This window comes from Crocodylus siamensis, chromosome 3 (assembly GCF_052110815.1).
Source record: "Crocodylus siamensis isolate JL-2025a chromosome 3, ASM5211081v1, whole genome shotgun sequence".
NCBI classification, from domain to species: Eukaryota; Metazoa; Chordata; order Crocodylia; family Crocodylidae; genus Crocodylus; species Crocodylus siamensis.
The window spans coordinates 234,764,764-234,786,183 of record NC_143397.1 but is presented as its reverse complement, the minus strand read 5'-3'; the positions used below and the strand labels follow the sequence as shown (position 1 = coordinate 234,786,183).

General features: G+C 44.5%; 1 long non-coding RNA gene across 1 annotated transcript in view; it reads left to right on the top strand.

Annotated features, from left to right (window-relative positions):
* The window catches only part of LOC149869564 (uncharacterized), a 37,953-nt gene extending 20,979 nt beyond the window's left edge, over positions 1 to 16,974 (top strand). Inside the window, exons 2-3 of the long non-coding RNA XR_016441110.1 lie at positions 4,174 to 4,279; positions 16,910 to 16,974. This is a non-coding gene — a long non-coding RNA (uncharacterized LOC149869564). The remainder of the gene's footprint in view (positions 1 to 4,173; positions 4,280 to 16,909) is intronic.
* The last annotated feature ends 4,446 nt before the right edge of the window (positions 16,975 to 21,420 follow it).

Sequence of the window (21,420 nt, the reverse complement as noted above, 5' to 3'; positions counted from 1 at the left end):
TCCAATAGTACACGTAACAAAACCTTCAACTTCCCACACACAAAAAAGGTAAAAGGCAGCCTGGTGAGGGCCCAGGGCATGGCGTGAGCTTGGAGTCGCAGTCTGCCACTGAGCCTGCCTGGTTGCCCAGACTGGTCATGACATCAGAGTGCATATTGAAGACAGTCATCCCCCACATGACAGAGTCTCCTCAGGGGCCACCACACCTCAAAGGCAGGCACCACCCATTGGAGCATAACATGCTCAAACTCAAGTGGGAGGTGCTCCTGCACCAGGAGGCTGAAAAGCCACAGGGCATCGTCTGAGCCAGTCCCGGCAAGCCGGTTGTGGTGGTTTTTGAGGATAGCCATCTTGCCCCTGACCCAGCAGAAAGTTGGCCAGGCAGATGGTGCCCCAGTTGGCCACCCAGTATAGGCATGAGTGCATGTAGGTGTTTTCTGCGAGGATCCTGCCCAGCACCCTCAGCAGTGGTTCAAGGGTGATAAAGAGTGGCCGCAGGCAGGGGCAGTTGATGAAGGCATGAAAGAGGCTTTCTTCAATGCCCACAGAGCAGAAGGGGCAGGCCATTAAGATGGCTGGATCAAAGTTAGACCCAAACATGCTAGTGGCTAGGATGCTGTGCAGCAACTGCCACTGCAGGTCATCAGTCAGTCTGCACCAAGCCAAGTGGGCTGGTGGGGAAGCCAGCAGCCCCAGGCAACATAACCACAGTGTATTGGGGTGGCCCACCAGCACCTAGGCAAACTGCTGCATGAAACTATAGTTTTATGATTAACAGACCTCCTATGTGGATCACAATGCTTGGGCCTAACTAAATAACAGATTTACAGAGGCGCAAGGACTCAGCAAAAAGGCATGTTGCTCAGTAAGGGGACCCAAGGTAAATGAGAGCGGCTGTGCAACGGGGTGGTCAATGCACTGATCCCCAATGCCTACAGCAGTGATTACTTTACTAGAAATGGGAACATTAGAAACAAAACCAGAGCTAAGCATAGACAAAGAAGCACTGGTGTCGACAAGAAAGGGAACAGTTTATCCTCCCACAGTAACAGGTATCGTAGCATTGGAAAAGGTAGAAAGTAAAGGGGCTAGAGTCTCTGGGTTGTCTTGGCTGTCCTAATACTGATTTTCAACTTTGAGGGACTGGAGAGGAGCTGGTTTGGGTGGTGGAGCTCGGTGGGTGCCTGGCCGAAATGGAGGGGCACTAGCTGAGAGTGGGGGGGCCCCCAAGGTTTATTCGGGCACTCATTCTTCCAATGGCCTTTTTGCTTACAGTAGCAGCAGACATCATTGGGAATATCAAAGGGACCAGGTGGTCGGGCCAAGTGAAATGGTCCTGCAGGGTGCCGTGGTCTGGTGCCACCCTGGAGATCTCTGATTTGCAAAGCCATCAGTTTGTCCCTGAGCCCTTGATTTTTGTTGCTGGGCTTTAGTATAGAAATGAGTGGCAACAGCCAAAACTTCGGTGAGGAGTTTAGTTTCCCACTTAATCACAGTGTTTTGCAGGGACTTGGAGATCCTAGGTAACAGCTCTAAAACAAAGGTCTTAATAATCATGGCAGGGAGGCTAGTTTCTGGGTCCTGACTACCAGAATGTGCTTTAAAGGCTTGGACCAGGCGAGAATAGTAGTTGGCAGGATGTTCTTCTGGCTTTTGCTTCTTAAATTTTTCTTCATTATTCTTATAGGAAGCCACAAGGGAGCGCTTATGGTGCTTTTCGGACTTGTCTTCCCATAGGTACCAGGCTTCCATTTGAACAGCGTGCTTGCTTTCCAAATTTTCTGAGATGTTTGAGGATATGATGATCCCACGACCCATCTAGGGCAGCACAATTTGGGGTCACCACCGGTATACTCGTTCCATTTAATTATGTACTGCATTGACCAGGGCCCATATTTTAGATACATAGACCAGGCGGGATTCCGCAGCAGGACCTTAGAGGTCCTGCTATGCATTGTCACGCCTAGGACTTACTGACACGGAAACAGGCAGGTACTCACCCTGGCCAGGGATTTTTCCAGAGCCAAACAGATGGCTGGTAGATCAGGGTCTGGGGTGTTGAGACCGCAAAACCAAAGAACCGAGTCGATGATAGCCTTCTCGGAGCGACTGAGTTGAAGAGCCAAGACAATGGTCCTACTCGGGGCAGTCTGCGTGAGGACACCTCCCAGGTGAACCCCCAAGATGATGTGGAAATTCAGACAGGATTACTGTTTGGTTATCAGAAGCACTTTATTTTGCATGACCACAGGAGAAAAAGCAAGGGGCAGCTAATTTTTAACAAAAGCAAAGCACAGACTTCTTTATATACTGATAAGTCACATACAGATCTGCCCACCCCGTAACATACTTTTGGCAGTCTGACAGCGACTCATCCTGATGTCTTGCTGAATTAGGTGTGTTTTCTCAAGCTGTTTTCTGATAAGCTTATCCTGAAGGCCGCTGTGTTGTTCCTGCTCGGCCTTCTCCCACATCTCCCATCCTGTCCTGACATGTATACACTCCTTTCAGTACTTTTCCGTTCCTCGTCAGTGCCAAATCAACAAAATCCTGATTGGTTCAGTCTATTCTGGATACTGTGTTTGGTCTTGTTAGGGCACCTGGGCTCCCATCACTGCAAACATCTGCAGAATCAGGAATGGAGCATCTCTGAGATGGCTAATAATCAGAGCTATCAAAAATTATCAATATTGAATTGCTCTTATTGGAACAATGAATTTTCTTTCATCAGGCCCATTGACTGAATGACTAAATAACCAGTAAGCCATGTGATTCTAGATTGTGTCCCCAAAACTTTTGCACATGGCCTTAGAGGCTAACTGGTTCAGAGAAAACTTGAACTTTTGTAGGTGTCAGTATACTTTGTCAGACGATAGTCATGAATTTTGTTGGTTATTTGTAACTAGTGAGAGGTGTTCAGGCCAAAGTGAAATGGTCAGCTTCTAAGAGATGCTAGGGATAAAGGGCATAGTGATACAACTTGTGGTCATTGTACTTTATCCACCATTTCATTTCTAGGAGATATAAGAATATTCATTCAAGCTGGTGTCCTTTTGGAACAGGGTAGAGGAAATCTGCTATTCCTATTTCCCCAGTCTACAGCAAATAGTCAAATTACTAAATCCTAGGGCTCATAGTTTTAATCTTCTAGTGGCTTCTAATGTGGCTAATAAACAACTAGTTCATCTTTTGCCTAAGCCTTTTCTGTCAGTGTGCATCCCTGATCTGCTACAAGATCTTATCCTGACACTACACTGTCATAAATTTACAATTGCCATGAAACACCATATAGTAAAGATGCGTTTTGGAGAAATGCCCATTGCCACAAAAAAAATTGTGATCTTGCTCTCCTCACTTCAGCATCTCAGGCATCACCAGTTTTTATCTGTCAGTTCATAACATCAAGCTAACCAGCTACTCCACATATACATTCAGAGCAAGTTAAAAAATAGGTGGGGAAAAATAGGTGGGCTGGCAGGTTACTCATTTCTTTATTGCAATGTTCCTTTAATGTACACAACTTGTTGCTAAAACAAGTAATAAAAACCTTTTTGTATACCTTATACATAAGCAGCACTATCACCATATAAATATCCTCTCTCTTTAATGGCTCCACTGGGCCTATACTTTCCTTCATAGCTGCTTGGATTAAGAACTGCCTGTAAGGATTTACTTCCTGGTTTTTGTTAGTTTAGAAAAACTTCTAGGCTCTGGTTGTGTGAAGTGACTCTCTTTACTGAATAATGCACGTACAGAAAACTGCTATTTCTGCATGTAAATAGAAACCACCAAACAGTGCAAATACATAGTTATCAGTAAGTGCATACAGTTAACATTTTCACATGAAAATATGGGATTGAGTTGTTCTGTTAGTGTTCATGCCCTTTTTGTAACTGTTGCTTAAGCAATGACATTTAACTGACACTACAGAAACCCATTTTTAACTTAGTAAGGACTCTGTGACTAAGCAAATACACAGAAAATATTAATTATTGGAAGGGAACTGGACAGTTTTATTAAAGTATAACATGTAGGACCAGACAGCTAATAAGACTTTAAAGAAACTTAGCATTTGAAGTAGCTCATATATTCAATAGGCAATTGAAATCATGTGCAGCTGATGTTTTTTCAAAACCTTATAATGACTTTTAATTGTTCTATTGTTTTTTACAGAAACAGAAAGATTATTTTAAACAGCCATGACTTCTCACTGAAGAGTAATAAAGGGTCTTAAACTGTCCATAGGTCTTTTGAAAGGGCCACTGATTTTGTGAGTGAGGTGAGTCTAACAGTTTCATAGCTTTATTGTATCAGACCCTGCACAAACCTGTCATGAACACCAGCATCCAGCAATAATTCTGTAAAACTCTTGTCAGCACAAGGTAAAGAAATCTCAACAGTGTTAAATAAGTCTATAAAAACTACATTGTAAAGCAGCTGGAGAGAACTGAATGTGTGTAATGAAAATGAATCTGTCAGCAAAAAAGCCCAAAGGAAGGGGCAGGGAAACCATCCTAAATTAACAAGATTTTTTTAATAACTTGGACAGTTGCACTGGTTCTGGTTTGTAGAGATTATTTGCTTTTTAGAGGGGGAATGAAGAAGAAGACTTGAGGAAAAGAAGGGAGAAGATTCATAATTCATAGTGTTTGTCTTTTGCCTATGGGTTACTCATTTCCAATAAGTAAAATGCTCCATTCATGCCTGGGATCAAAAGTCTGCCCAAAAGCAGGGGAAGATGTAAGGCTATAAAAGTCAGGTAGCACAACAGTGGGTGTGTCTACATGAGATGCTTTACTGCACATCAGACTACTGTAACGCACAGAAAAGCATCACCAACAACACGAGTGGCACTTAATACGTATTAGATTACTGTAACGTACATTTGGTAGTACCAGCAAAAACAAGTACTAGAAAATGGCACATTGTAGTGTACATGTAGACACTGACCACTACCAATTTTCCCCCCCCATCAGCCCAGGCAGCAGGGTGCCATAGCTGCTGAGCTCTGGAGAGCTTTTCTGGAGCTGGGGACAGCACCCAGCTGTGTAGAGCTCAGGATTACAGCTTGGCTCGATGGCAGTGGCTTGGGGCCTCTGCACCTCTACAAGGCCATTCTACCTGCCATGGTATTTGGCTGGAGAGAGATCAGTACTGAGCCCCAGCCCATGCCCCAGCTCCTGCCCAGCGCTAGGGGGAGGTGGGAACTGAGCAGTGCTGGGATCAGTGGGATCCACATCTCCTAGAATGGGACATCTGGGGGTGCTGTGTTGTGCTGTGCAGGGACCTGCCGGCCCTGCACATCTCTCTCAAGGCTCCATGCTACAGAGGAGTCACTCGGAGCTCCCTGCCTCAGTTGGGTCTGTGAGACTTGCTCCCTTCCTGTTGCCTGAGCCCAGATCAGCCCTGCAGCAGCTGGATGTGCAGAGTCTAGCTAGCACAGGGCCAGCAAGAGTGCCTGTGGGCCCTGGGGTTGCCTCATCTGTCCAGTCCTCCTCAGGGAAGCATCTCTGCTGTCCCCTCCGGGGAAGCATCTCTGCTGTGCCTGTGACTTTGTGGCTGAGACGGGGAGTTCTGAGCAGCTTCTCTGTAGCAGTTTTCTCCGCTCTAGGATCTGGGGCTTGTGCACTAGGCTGGGTTACCCAACCCCTCTGTAGTCTAGCCTGGCTCCATGCTTCTGGCCTCAGGAAGGACTGAGGTGAGGCCTCTCTCCAGTGACTCTCAAACCTCATCTGTGATGGTGCTGGTGCAATCAAAGTCTTGGCACAGATGCAGGGGATGGCAGATCCCTGCATGGCACAGCACAACATCCTGAGTTACCCTGTCCTCCTCTGCCAGCGGCCCCAGTGCTCATAGAATCATAGAAGTCGAGTCGGAAGGGACCTTGTAGATCTTCAAGTCCGACACCCCCCCCCACCTGGGCGGGAGAAAAACTGGACTCAACTGAGTGCAGCCAGGTAGGCATCAAGCCTTCTCTTAAAGACCCCGGGGTAGGAGCCAGCACCACTTCCCTTGGAAGTTAGTTCCAGCTCCTAGCCGCCCTGACTGTGAAGTAGTTCTTGCAGATGTCTAATCTAAACCTACTCTCCAACAACTTGTGTCCATTATTCCTTGTTATGCCAGGGGGCGCGAGGGGAAACCAGTATTTCTCCCAAACCCTTCTGGTCCCCCCCTAGTGAGTTTATAGATGGTCACCAGGTCCCCCCTCAGCCTTCTCTTGTGAAGGCTGACCAGGTTCAGGTCCCGCAGTCTTTCACTGTAGGGTCTGCCCTGTAGTCCTCGGATCATGCGGGCGGCCCTCCTCTGGACCCTCTCAATGTTGTCCACTTCCCTCCTGAAGTGGGGTGCACAGAGCTGGACACAATACTCCATCTGTGGCCTGACCAGCATGGTGTAGAGGGGGAGGATCACCTCCTTGGCTCTACTTGAGATGCACCTATGGATGCACGACAACGTCTGGTTAGCCCTGCCAACCGTGACCTCGCGTTGTCGGCCCATGTTCGTCTTGGAGTCAATAATGACTCCAAGATCCCTTTCTGCCTCCGTGCTCTCAAGAAGGGAGTTTCCCATCCTATAAGTGTGCTGCTGGTTTCTACTGCCCAAGTGCAGCACCCTGCACTTATCAGTATTGAAACGCATCCTGTTTATGTTAGCCCACCCCTGTAACCTATCCAGATCTTGCTGCAATTTTCTCTCCCTACTAGTGTGCTCACCTCACCCCAAATTTTGGTATCATCAGTGAATTACTCAGCTCCCACCTCCCCCTGGCACTGGGCAGGAGCTGGCTGCAGGCTGGGGTATCCCAGCTCATTGCTACCCTCCCTCAAGCTGAGTGCCTTGGGAAGCAGAGCAGCCCCAAGGTCCAGAGGCCCCAAGCCGGGACCATTGAGCTGGACTGTGATTCTGAGCTCCATGTGACGGAGCTGTCCTTCAGTCTGGGACAGCTCCCCCTGATTCCCCAGAGCCCAGGCCTGACTCCTGTGCACCCTGTCAGGCCAGAACTGGCACCTGGGGGAGTTTGGAGCTCCCCCTGGCTGCTGCAAGGAGGCAGAGCAGAGCAGAAAGGCAGGAGCAGCCCTGGACTGAACTTCTCCTATCAGGAGTAAACTTACTTCTGACACAGGTGCACATTCAGATGCGTGCCCAGGCACACTTTAATGAGACTGAATTTTCTGCCCAGGAAGGTCAGGTGCATTAATTGTGTGAGTAGACATGCCCAGTCTGTCTATACCTTGCAGTATCAAATGGAATAGCATGGTAGTCTTGATCCCTGCTATGCTCTAATTAGAGGAATACAATTTCTGGATCCTTCCTGGACCTTCCTTACTATGACCCAGTAACAAACTGCCATAATCTGGTCCCTATGTAGAGTTCATACTTGTGAAAATGAGGGACAAATTGTAGCTGTCATTGAACAATACATGGCTGCTGAATATACTTGTCTCAAAATGTGAGCAGGCATCTTTGGAAGCATAGATCATACATGCTAAAATAACATTCACTTGATTAAGTGCATGCCCAGGATGTGCTTTTTGTACTTAATTCATCACCTGGCATGAAAATGTGAGGTCTGATCTCACTTATCTTACTCCTACATGATGTTCTGTTAAGCCTGAGCAAGGCAAATGAAGTCAGCAGGATTTCATCTGGGACAGGATTCTTACTTAATTCAAATGACAAAATTAGATGCTTGTTTTGTGTCTGTTCCTCAGAACTGGCTAATTTCAAATGGGAGAAACAATGGACTATAGTGTTAAGAAACAAAGTTCAAAAGTGAGCAATCTGGAAGGCTGAAGGAAATAAAGGGAAACTGTGGGACTGGATGAACAAACTCAAAGAAAGAGATGCAGAAGGAAGCACTGGAAGTGCATCACAGAAATGAAAGTTTCTTTTTGTGGAGCTTACGTTAGAGCAAGGGGCTCCTCAGGAGAATTAAACCTGCTCACTTCTACATAGTATTACAAAATGTTTGTTAATAATGTAGCAATTTCTTCAAATGCTTCCTACAACTATAGTTTGTATTATAGAAATGTATCTCATAAAGTGAAAAGATAAAGCCAACTTAATGTAAATGGAATACTTTTATGAATGGCTAAGGTTTCATCTTATCACATCTATCGAGCAGTTCTGGAATTCAGCTTTCAGTATGAGGAGGCCTCTCTTTCATTTTCTCTCTGACTTTCTAACCAAAAAGAACCCGGACTACCCACAGCTGTAATTATAAAAATTTATGCTTAGGTAGCACCTTTTACTCTGAAGGCGCCAATTTTGCAGAAAGTAAACCAAATGAAAGGGAGCATATTCTTCTTAGTATTTTAGCTATGGGCTCTTTTGGAGGTGAAAGTACATAACTGGAATATTCAGGTACTGGGCTATAGTACCTTCTGGATGCAGGGGGTATGCAGGCACAACTACATTTTTTGACCTCCAACCTCTGTGATGCTCTCAGTTGCCTTATTCTATTATTTATGTTCTAAGTAACAGGAACTGGCACAAAAAACCAATCTAACAAACGTTGGCAAGGCCCCCTCCTAAAACCAAAAGCCTTTGTATGGTGATAACAAATTAGTTTTTTACTCTGCAGCAGCACACATGTAGACTCTGTCCCATCTGGCTGGGACATAAGGGTGCTTCAGTGAAGGGGCTACCAGCTGGCTGGGGCATGAGGGTGCTCCTGTGTGAGGTTAGTCAGCTGGTAGCCCCTTCACTGAAGCACCCTTATGCCCCAGCCAGCCGTCTGTGGCCTTGTTGAAACAGGAGGGAGCAACCTTGGGCTGGCAGGCTGACCGCCTGGGCCCCCTGCCAGCCAGGGCTGCTCCAACTTGGCTCAGTGGGCACACATTCAAATGGCACACCCAGGAGCATTAAATTGCAGAGCAATTAGCCCTGGAGTTTATTGCTTCACATTAATTGCATGTGTAGATGTACCCAGTTTTGCCTACTGGACCATAAAGTGGATGCAAATGTGACTGATAAGACGCACATAAAACAGCTATTGTACATTTTGTTCGTTAAAAACTTATAGCATTTTGGTAGTTGTCAGCTTGCTTGTGTAATCCATGATTCACTCATATACAGGACTCGGGTCCTGCTCTCACTGATGTTAAAGGGAGTTTTGCCATGAGGCTCAGCAGAAGAATTTGGTTCGTAGTACAGGAATCCTGCCACTTGTTACATGTGGTAGTGATACATTGGAATCAACATGTTCCCATACAGGTATGAAAGAAAGGATTTCTGTATGCAGTTGAAGACGGGTGGGAACTTTGTGGGAATTAGCAAGGTTGTAAATGATGATGTCTCTTTCCTACACAGTTTATTTAGGATCACTTAATGTCTTTAATAAGGCAGAACAGGTGTCATACTGTACTCGTAATAAGGAAATAGAGGATCTCATACAAAGGGTTTGTCATTCAACTGTATGGTCCAGACAAGGAGTCCATGTGTCTGGTCACATACAGCTCCTGTCCAGCTCAGTGAGTTGCAGAGGGGTTAGCTGGGGCATGAGGGTGCTACAGTGCAGTGCTAGCCAACAGGCAGCCCTATACTTTAGCACCCTTGAGCCCTAGCCAGCCCTGGTCACTATCTACATGTGTGTTGTGGCAGAGTAAATAACTGTCATAGAATAGTACATGTATTGGGCAGTATTATCCTATGGTGGAGTTAATTAATTTACTCTGGTTTAATAGCACTGCCCATGTAGATGGTGATGCTTTACTGCAGAGCTAATTAGACAATCCACAGTAAGCTTCTCATGTAGATGTGCCCAGCGTTAGCCAATGAAAGCTAATCACTTTTAGTGGGAGTGAAACATTGCACCCATACAACCTCTGCATTAGCTGACCTCTTCACTTACTGTAATATTTCCATGTCTCACGGATGGTCAAGAGAAGCATTATTTTCTTTGCTACTCCACTTCTCCAGGACATTTCACTCCAGCACTGTCCCAGCGTTTAGGCTTTGGTCCCTATCTGTCGCATATAGGAAAGGGATAAATGTTGATATCATGAGGTAACAGCTTATGTTCAAAGACAAAATGTGGGCCTGAGGGAGAGAGAAAATGAAGGGAGAATAACTGCAGAAGTCAGCACAAAGGGCCCCATTTATGTGTTTTTGAAGTCAGTGAAGACAGGAGCATATGAAAGTCTATTTATTTGATCCATTAGTCTGTTTTAGCACAGGAATTTTGCAGCTTGTTCTAACTTCAGAAGGTGCATTTAGGCAAGGAAGGTATGACTCACAATATTTTTTTCTGTTTTACTTTTTTGATATCATGAATGAATTCAGGTGAATAATAAAGATGCCATTATAAAAAGCACATTTTTATTCACTGTTACTTTAATTTACAATTGGAAAAGCAGTGTGCTTAAAAATACTAATGTGATTGTATAACACTTAGAACTTTTGGGAAAGCTTTTAAAGTAGTTTGTATGCTCTTTAGCTTTTTCATCTTCCATTAAAAATATACCATGAATTTTGGAAAGCTGATGTTTATCTGCTTTTACATACTGTAATCACATTGGAAAAGGGTGAGGAAAATTGCCTCTCAGAGTGTTTATGATGTAGCTGGGTGCTTGGGGCATTTACCCGGAGCAGAAGCAACCATGGTTGCGGCAGGATGGTCATGTGGCTATACAGGCATCTATTCCTCCCTCTCCCAAGTCAGTGCTCTGGTCACCCTGTCCTAGTTATGCCACTGCATCACTATGGAATCAGTCATAGATCCATCATATACTATGGTTGACAAAAACCTTTAAACTAGATTTGTCAAGATGCAGAGAACACATATTAATCAGAAAAAGCTAAAGAGCTCAAGGAACTCCACTCAGCCCTGCTTTGCTTACATAAATGACAGCTATCTGACTTGAGATATCTGAGATCCTAGGTTGTTATCAGGCATTAGTTGATGGGTACTAAAGCTAGTTGCTCCAGCTGGAGCCCACTGGCTGCATCTACATGAGATGCTTACTGCACAATAGCTTGTTACTACTGTGCAGTAGCATCGCAGGCCATAAACCATGATGTGACACTACTGTGCAGTAGTAATGAGCTACTGCACAGTCAGCATCACCACAAAGCCATGCAGAGATACTACTGTGCAGTATCGCCCATTACTGTGCAGTCACTTAGTACTTGGGTATGCAAGTACTAAATGACTTTGCGGTAACAACTGTGCAGTCAGTGTCTTTAGATGTGGCCACTGAATAGCACTGTTTTTGTCAGAAAGGCTCAGCCTATGTATGGCAATTCTATTGGAGAAAACTAAATACCATGTTGGGTAGTATCTTGAGGTGTGTACTGGGGCACCTTAATTCCAGGAAGAAATGAATAAACTGCAGGGATTTGAAGCAAACTTGTCCAACTACATGGCATAAGTGCAAAGTCTTAAAGGAGAAATATCAGCTCATCTGGGGCTGATTAAGAAGCAGAGCACACTGGCAGCTCCCATGCTGTGTGAGAAGCCTGCATGCAGCTGGTTACCCCTTACAGACATGGTAAGGTAGGCACATTTGTTAAACTGATATTTTAGGGTGGTGTCACGCATTTAGGTTAACATTTACTAAGTGCAGTTTTAGCACCCTAACTTTAATATGAACTAACTGTAATATGTCACAGCTTTCCAATGATTTGTAGCTGTTGCAAGTAAACATGTGACTGCATCCTTAGCAGCCTCCTGAGGAAACCTGCTACACCTGGGGTCTGCCTGAAGGAAAGGGAAGAGATAAATCTAATGAGCCTAAAATCTCCACTGGTTTTGGTTTTTGCAGGATTTTGACTTGGGTACCCTCAGACACAGGAAGGGCCTGAATTCTCTCAGTGACTTGACTAAAAGGTTAAGTTAAAATCATAGCAGTCTGAAGAGTAGGAAAATTAGGTAAAGTTGCTTTACACAAGGGGCTATGTAGGGACAGCACCTGTGTTGCAACATATCTTATAGCCTGCATATGGCTTATATTTAATTTGATAGCCTCTTTGGACATGGGAAGATCCAAGATAGCATCCAGAAGGGTGGAGCCACACCTTTGTCTGTGGAGTAAGCTTTCTCTCACTCCTATCACATACTGTGCCCCAGCATGAAGGTGCCACAGCCCCTTGCCATGATCCTGGATGCCAGCAAGGTCTCAGAGCTCACTGGCATGTCTGTGCAGCTCCCACTACAGCTCTGCATGTTCTGTAAGCTCTAAGCTTGCCAGCCGGATGGCACGGGCCCCGGTCAGATCTCCTGCTTTCATGCAGCTTCAGAGCTCAGGTGCTGTTGCTGTTAGCCCTCCTTTCCCTGCCCTTACCTCTCTCTGGTACCAAATTCAGCAACAGAGGGAGTGAATAGTAACAGTGCTCAACCACCGCTGTCACACAGCTCCTGAGCCCAGTGGTTAATACTGCTACTCCTTGGCTCTCTTTTCCATTCCTGCTGAATTCAGCTGAGGGGCGGGGGGGCAAGAGAAAGGGAGGGCAAATGTCGCAAGTGCTCATCCCCTGAGTTCTGGAGATGAAGGCAGGGTTTGTGGCCAGAGCCTGTGCCAAGCAGATGGGTAACTCAGAGAGGAAACAGCACTGGAGGGGGAGAACTCACTGCAGGATTGCTCACTGCACAGGTGAAGGAGGGTGCAACTGCACTGCGTCACCCTGCTCCACTTGCAGGCTTTGATACATTCATGGTTATATTTGAAATAACTTTCCAGTGACATTCTTTGCTAATCTCACATTTCTTCTACAGGATGCTAGGCGTAAGATTTCATTCTTCAGTGTCTTGGACACTGCAATAATGGCCTTGTTACATCTTAATGTTAGGCAGCTCAGGGAGCACTTAGCCCCTGGATTGTCTGCACGTTAAGATATGCAACTTATTTTAAGCACCCTTTAGACATCTTAAAGTTATGAATCTCCACAGCCGGTTTATCTCTGATCTGTGTTACTCAGCTTGTGTACCATAAATGTTGGCCACTCTGCACAGATAAGCCACCCAAGTTTCAGTCCTCCAGCATCGCAGGATGCAGTATCCCCTCCCCTGACTCTCCAGTTCTGTGGGGACAAATTTTCACCCTCTGAACTCTACTGCCTGGGAGTAGTACTGACACCAAGCCGACTCCTCCACCTGTCCCTAGGGATGTGACCTAGCTGGGCAGCTTGCAGGGGAACAGACCAATCTGGGAGGGAGGGTTGGAGAAATGGAGAGGGGAGATGGGGAGTAGCCAGGTCAGGGGTCCCTGTGAGCTGGGACTTCCCTTCTGGGGCAGGGGTAGTGTCCCCATGAGCTGGGGCTTCCCAATCCCAATCCCAACTTATTAACACATGAAACTTTTAAAAATGTACTTACTTACTTTCTTTCTTTCTTTTTTCTTCTTTTATCCTTTGGTGGCTGACTTCTTCCATTTCACCACCCTGACCCCTAGGGACAGACATTACACATCAACCAGTTTAAGTGATCAGAAACTGGTTTAAACTGTAATAGAACTTAAGTTCAGTGCACATAAAACAGTTTCAAAATGTCTAAAACTAGTTTAAAATAAACCCCTGGACTGGACTGTCTGCTCCAGAGAACAGGGCTGGCCCCATGCCTCTGTTCCCTAGCCAGAGCTCCGGCAGAGACTGTAGGCACAGCAGGGTCTGCCTGGATTCCACTACCCCCACCCCATCCTGCTTCACTACTTGCTGCTCTAGCAGGGATTCTCCCTACCCCCATCTCCCACAGCATGGACCCCAGCCCCACAGACCCTAGGTATGTGGTATGCTAGCTAATGCTAAGAATTGTTTGTGTATGTGTCCATCCAATTTCACTGGGACAGGCAGAGAGAACAGTGCCATCTTAGGGCTTTTTGGAGCTAATCAACAAGTCGGATGGTAATGTCCCTCCGTTCCTTCCTTGGAAAAAGCTGTTTAAGGAGAGCTTGAACTAATGAGAGGCTTTTGTTTTGTTGATGGTGGCCTGATAAACACTGTGTTATCATCTCCCTGCTGTCTCCCTCCTCTGTTAGGTCTGTTGCAGATGGTATGAAAAAGCAGGGAGAGGGAGATTGAAAAGGTCAGTATCATCAACAGATGCATGCACTGCACACTCTGCCTCTGCCTCAGACTGCTAGCTCTAGTGCACTCAGAGTGCTAGGTTGGGGTCTGGCAACACTCCTGTCCTTTGAACAGTGAGCAGGGAGAAGCCTGGGACTGTGCAAGTAGGGTTGGGGTTTAAACCCCTCCCTAATCAGGGCATCCTGCTGGGGCCTGGGCATGCTTCCTCCTCAGCTTAGCACTGTTGAAGGGAAGAGAGGGCTTCTGTAGTGCTCCCCCCTTTACCCTTAGCTCCTAGCCTGAGTCACTGCAGGCATGTGCCTGCATTTTTTCAGTCAAGAGGGAATGTCTTTCCAGTTGCAAACTGATTCAATCTAGGCAGATTAGACTAACTTGCCAAGATTGAATCAATTCAGGCTCAGGCTTTTTGAATGTCTGCCCCTAGCCCTAGTAGAAATTCACAGGGGTAGCCCCTGCTTGCCAGCCCTCTTGAGACAAGTCACAGCTGTGCAGGTCAGGAATAATCAGAGGTTTTTAGAATGTATGACTGCTCTAAAAATGAAGTTAACACTAATACTAATAAACATTTGAGAATCTTAAAGTGTAATATGTAACAGTGGCCTAAGGCATTCATTTCACAGTACAAGAGCATAAATGAAAGCTTTCTTGGATCATTTTGCAGTGATCCAAGATCTTATAACTTCTTTCAGTAGTTGCTTGCAGATGAGTAAACTAAAGTCTGTTCTTTTTAATGCCAAGGCAAGTTTGAATTAAGATCTCAAATGACTTTAAGGAAGTTACCTTGAATTTGTGCCAAGAAATAGCTGAATATGGCCAGTTGTCAAGCAGCTGATGCTAACATGACATAACTTAAAATAGTTAAACACATGGGGTGGCCCTTTAAATTTGTTTGCTAATCATTTTTTCTCTAAGGATAAGGTCTGAATAAAATGATTTACAAAAACGTGTGTAATAGTGTTGCATGCTCTGTCATTAGAAGATAGGTCAATAATCCTTTAAGCCTACTGTCATGTGCCTCTGGGTGATATGTAGTGTGGAAGTTCACAAAAGAGATCACAATAGTCTCCAAATAGTTCCCCTGCCACCGAACCAGAGACCATTTGAACTTTTCCATACAAGGAAAATCAGTTTTGTATCTTTGGGTTGGATTAGATGGGTAAAGAATGGGGACACAGACAGTATTTGTAGCTTTTTTTTTTTTTTACTGTACTGTTAGCAAGCATCAAAATAATTAGCAGTTTTCTGCTAAACAATACTGCACAAAGGGAAGATCTGAAGTAAAAGAAATAAAGGTAGGATGTCTATTTTTTTTATTTTTTTTTATTGAAGAAACAGAAGTTAAGACCTTAAATGGGATGAAGTCTTGCAGTCTTGTGCACAACCATGGCCAGTGAATGCCCAGGTACACATTTCTCTCAACTCGGGGGAAGTTTATAGTATGTACTCAGGGCGTTCACTTCAAACCCATTCTAAACTTCCTGAAGTCACTGCAGAACCTCCTATTGACTTCACTAGGAGTCAGAATCTGGACATTGTAGAGTTGGGAAAGTGGCCTAACCTTATGTGAATCTCTCAGCATGAAGCTTCCTGTTTCAGATCTGTTTTGACAATGATCTTATTACTTTATTACATCATTCCCAGTTACTATTTACATAAGGAAATAATCTAATGTTATTAAAAATTAAGAATCACAGTAGTTCCATTGCTAATAAAAGCAAATATTTATGTGGCTTTATTTTCTAAAGACACAAGTATAATTAACTTTATTTTAGAAACAAGGAACTGAATCAGAGATGTCTCTCTTCTTTATACCATTTATTTTTGCATCTACATTTTAAAAAACTACTTTGCTTACTGCAGCAGAAAGGAAACGGACTGGAACAAGGCAAAAAAGAAATATTATTTTTACACAACGTGTAAGTAGTCTGTAGAAATCACTTTACTGGTGCAGTAAGCATAATAGTAGTATTCAGAAAGAATTAGAAATGTATGTACCTAATAAGAACATCCAGTTAGATTTAACTCTCATCTTTTCTCATGAAACTGCAATCATTGTTGTTCTCATGGGGTAAGTTGTTACCCCTCAACTCACCATTGTTGGTCTCATGGGGTAACTTGTTATCCCACCGCATGAACAAAATGGAACCAGTGACAACAATATAAATGTACCAAAAACTAAGTATTAAATATACAGATTGTCTGAAAGAGTATTTATGATGATTTGAACCCAACATATTTTTTAACTAGAACTATGAACAAAACTTAAACATTTTTTTAGAGTTTCAACATGTGAATGAACAATTTGCTAAGTCTGCAGTTCACACCATTTTCAAACTAACAGTTACTTCCAAAAACATTTCCTAACTGTTTTAACTAAATATTGCATTTCTCACAGAGCAGCAGTAATGTACTATGGTGCACACAAGCAAATTGCTTACAATCTTCGCATTGTTTCCAGGTTTTGTGGTCATCGGTCCTTGGACAAAAAGCACAATGTCCACTCATGCTTGCAGAAGATTCTACTGGGGTGAATTGTGGCAATTTATAAATTAGGGCAGTCATACCAGACTTGACAGATTACATGTATCCATCATTCTTCATTTTATTTGTCCATTGATCAACTGCTTTCCAACCTCCTGAAAAAAAAAAAAAAAAAAGCAGTGTCTTCTTAAATGTGATCTTTTCTTCCCGTTTGCATTGTGGCCTAGCCAAATGATGAGGCTGGCAATGGCAGCCACATCCAGCATATTGAAAAATAGTGTCATTGGCCACCTGTTGGTTTTCTGTCTGCAGGTGATCATAAGTGGTGAAGGTTATCCACCCCACCCTTGTTTTTATTGTAGTCATGGATGATGTTCAGCTTTCTTTCCTCTCCACCCACTGACAGGTCATGGTACATGCTTGACAGCAACAGCACAACTTTGGACTTCTTTGGAACACAGGAAACTAGGGTGAGTTCTCCACGAAAAGCAAAAATGGATGAAAAAATATTCTTTCTTTGATTTGCTTGCATTTCATTTGGGATATCGGCCTTATTTTTTCAAATCGGAGACACATAGGTCAAGTCCTGCTGTAGCAGTCATTCTGCCAGGTCAGTACTTGTGAAGAAATTATCACTCACAATATTCCTTCCCATCTTGTACCAGCGATAAACCAGTTTTTCAGTGACCTGAGTACCAAGATTACCTTGGTGTGGAGCTTCTGGTTGTTTGCCCAGGTAGATGTCTGCAGATAGGGAGAATAATGTTGCTGCATCATAGCACCACCACATTTTTAAGCTATATTTGGCAAGCTTGCTGGGCGTATACTGTCTGAAGGGACAGCGACCCCTGAACACAATGAGCTGCTCACCAACCATCAGGTGTATTCCTGCAATATACCATTTCCTGAGCTGCTCCACAAATTGTGTCCAAATATCTTTGAGGGCAGCAAGCTTGTCCACAGGTCTTGTTTTCTCATGTGTCAATTTGTTGTCAAATCTCAGGTAGTTGGTGATTTGACAGAATTGTTTTTAACTCACAGTGGCATGGAAGCAAGGCACCTGGTACGTTGATCCCACAATTTCTGCAGTGCCTTGTGACCATCACGGTAGAGACCACTCACAGTAGGAGGCCAATGTAGGCTTTCAGCTTTGTTTCATTCAGCTTTTTCCACTCCTTTCTATTTTCAGGATGGCTATCATTCCTCTCCCTGAATCTTCTTTCTGCCTCTCTGTTTGTTTCTCTTATGATAACAGTCAGGATATCTTGTGAGAGAAACAGGTAAAATTTTTCCACCACTGTCTTTATTACTTTCTCTTGTTGGCCCAGCACTTTCATGGATTATGTCCTTGGCTGTTCTCCAATGATGTATTAGCTGTGGACTTTTCCCCCACATTCTGCCATTCCTTCTTTTATAAGGTGTCGTCATCTGCAGTGTTTTCTGGGGGTGGTGGCCCTGGGCTGGTCCTCTTCCCTTTCCCAATGGAAGTGTTGGCATCACTTCTGCTTGTGACACCAACTCCTCCTCATCTGAGCTGGATGAAGCTTCCACAGACACATGGTCTTTTTGCTCTGAACAATCTCCCATGTCTGGAACAAAGTCAGCATCCTCATTGCCCTGGGACAAGATTTCATCAGTGGATATGTTGCTGTCATCCCCGATTACCTGTGCAAGCCAGGTTTCAGCACTGAATATGTGGCAATGGCCTTCTCATCCTGGACTGCAGAAAAAAAGAAAATTGATTACTGATTGTCGCGCTCCGATGACTGGTGCACCCTTGACCTGAAAGCCTGGGTCGGCATGACTGGCTTGGCATGAGGAGGGATTTATGACCGGACAGGTGGGTGTTAACGGCGAGCAGGAGTTAGATGATTTAAAGTGTATTGGTTACACAAAGTTTATTTTACTTACGCTACTGATTGTAGTGCAGCGTAGACAGAGGAGTTGATTTATTCAGTTACAGTATGCAGATATCATGTTACCCAGCATTTACAGGGTGGGTAATAGACTTGCTTGTTATAGATTCCAAGTGATTCACATAAGCTGTTGCAGTCTGCAGATTACCGAGAGCTCTTGATAAGAAAGATAACGAGAGAGAGGTGAGTTGGCAAGGACGATTATGCCGAGATAAAGATCGGAGGTGGGGAGATGTTTGTAAGAGGCCAATTTACAAACTATGTCTCCTGGGTGTGTGTGTGTGGAGAGTTCTGCGCTTTGGGCGGAAGTTCTTTCAAAGTTATACTTGGCAAGGTGACCAATTACTACACGCCAGGCATGAATAATTAACAGGCTGGCACTCGTGCTCTCTTTGTTTGCTCAAGTTTCAGGAAAAGGGGGGGTTATTTTTTTGCTTGGGTGGTACTGGTCCTGTTTGGTCACAGGAGGGCGAGTATAGTACATTATTTAATTTTACAACTGCATTAAAGTCAGCTAATTTGCAGTCTTATTATCTGGTCACCATGGGTACCGATATCTTTTTTTTGATGTCACGGTACCAGGCTGCAATTTGTTCAAGGCTAGTTTCTCTCTCGTATGGGAGCTCAAGTGATTTGAAATGAGGCACAGACAGGGGTGTGTATCTGCAGCACTGTTAATACAGAGGGATAGACTACAGAGTTTGTAGAGTTTGTTAGCCTCTGACCTTTTGCTTCTGACCTTTTGCCATCGGCATCTGAAATCAAAGACTTTGATCTTTGACACTGATGAATGAATATAAATAATAATTGAAGACAAGCCTGTCCACCTATGCTGTCACAGAAGCAATTCTGCCTTGCCCTATGGCAGTGCAGGTAGCACCCTCTCCTCCTGGGCACAGAAGTCAGAGACCAGCATCCATCCTTTGCAGGCAAGCCAAATGTGGGTGGATGCTATTTGGAAACCACACATGCAAGGGCTTATTGAGAGCAGGCAAAAGGGGCATGGAAGGTATCAAGTCCCTACCTTTGAAGGGAACTCCATAGTGTACGCTGTATTGCAGTATGATGTTCTTCTATTTCTTCTCTGCTGTCCCTTTTCTCCTTGTCATCACTTCCAACAAAGGCAGGGCAAACTAGCTTGTATATTATGAAAGGGGCAGGTGAAGCAGAGTTTTGCCATGAAAAAAGAGAACAGAGGTGGATTTGGGTGTAGCAAAGTGTATGATTTTTTTGGGGAAAGGATAGGGTGTTTTGATGACCTCAGAGCCTGCAAACAAAGTGGTTAGGAAAAAAAGATTACCACATCTTCTGCAAAAGTAGAGTGCAGGATGGCCAACCATTAGTTACCATGGATACCTGAGGTGGATATGAATGAGGTGTGAATGAATGCTGACCTTTCAGGTGCATCCACCCAAAGTGGCCAAACAGGTCATTTATACAGAAATTGCACTGGGGTAACAAGTTACCCTAATGCATTAACATGGACTTTGGGTAAAGTGTTACCCCATATGGAAAAACACATTCATGCCTGAGGTAACATGTTACCCTGGGCAGTTTTTAATTTGCAGAGAGTGAACCATTCATGTAAGCTTGCTGTTCGTTGGGGATATTGTGCACTGTGGTGCCAGTGACAATGTCCTAAAAAGAACATTTTTTAGAATTAATTAACTTTAAGATATTGCACAAAATATGTGTCTGGGGTAGGAAATTACCCCATGGGAACATATGAAAGTTAAGGATACAAATATAGACAGAATACAGACCCACATCTTAAAGGCAGCAGGGTGCAAACCTCACATTGAAAGCAATAGGATTTATATGCTTAAATACCTCTTGATGATCTGAACCATAACCCCTCAGTGCTTCAGGACAAAAATAGCATTATCTTGGAATAAACTTCAACTGTGTGCAGTAGGATTGTATGAGTAGGCAGCTATTCTATCTGGCTTCAGATCTGGCCATTTTGGACACTGGTGATTTGATCCGGAGCTCTGGACTGGGTTCCGACTTTGATCCGGCTGAAGCAGCTCTGAAGATCCTCGGAGCAGTGCCTCAGAGATCTGGCCATAGGGTATAATGGGGAATCAATGAAATATCTATAACTTTCTTTTTGTTGTTTTTTTGTCTGATATGGACAAAACATCCAGGGATGGTAGCCTCCATAGAGAGTATGAAGTCTGAAAGGTTTCAAGAAGATCGGTGTAGGGATTTGGGGGAAACTGTACCCCAAATCTGTGAAAGCAAAACTCATGTCACATGTATGTGTTATACCACAGGGGGGTGAAAACTTCAGAGATGATATCTCCTGATGAGGCCACAAAGCATACCAGGTTTCAAGAAGATAGGTACAGAGGTTTGGGAGGAACTGCACCCCAAATTCTTGAAAGCAAAACTCATGTCACATGTATGTGTTAAGCCAGAGTGGGGTCAAAACTGCAGGTATGGTAGCCCCTGGTGAAGCCACAAAGCCTCCCAAGTTTCAAGGTGATAGGTGCAGGGGTTTGGGGGGACTGTATCTCAAGCTGCTGACAGGCAAAACTTGTGCCATAGATGACCCTGTGTGTTAAGGTGCAGCAGGATAAAAATTGCAGGGATGGTGGCCCCTGCTGAGGCCACAAAGCCTGCCAAGTTTCAAGGAGATTGGTGCAGGGATTTGGGGGAAACTGTGCCTCAAGCTGTGGACAAGCAAAACTCATATGACACAGGTGACACTGTATGTGTTAAGGCGTAGCAGGGTGAAAGCTAGCTGTTGAGGAGATACATACAGGGGTTTTGGGTTCTGGGGCCCTGCACCTCTAGCTGCTGACAGGCCAAACTCGTGGCATGGGTGCTCGTGCAACTGTGCCTGTCTTGAGGCATGGGGGTGAATACTGCAGGCCTGGCTGCTAAGTTACCAGTTAATCGTGATTCGCTCAGGCACCAGCTCAAAATACAGTACCTAGCTACTACATAAGGAGTTAACGAGCATGGATTAACACCTACAAAACCACAGACTAAGGAG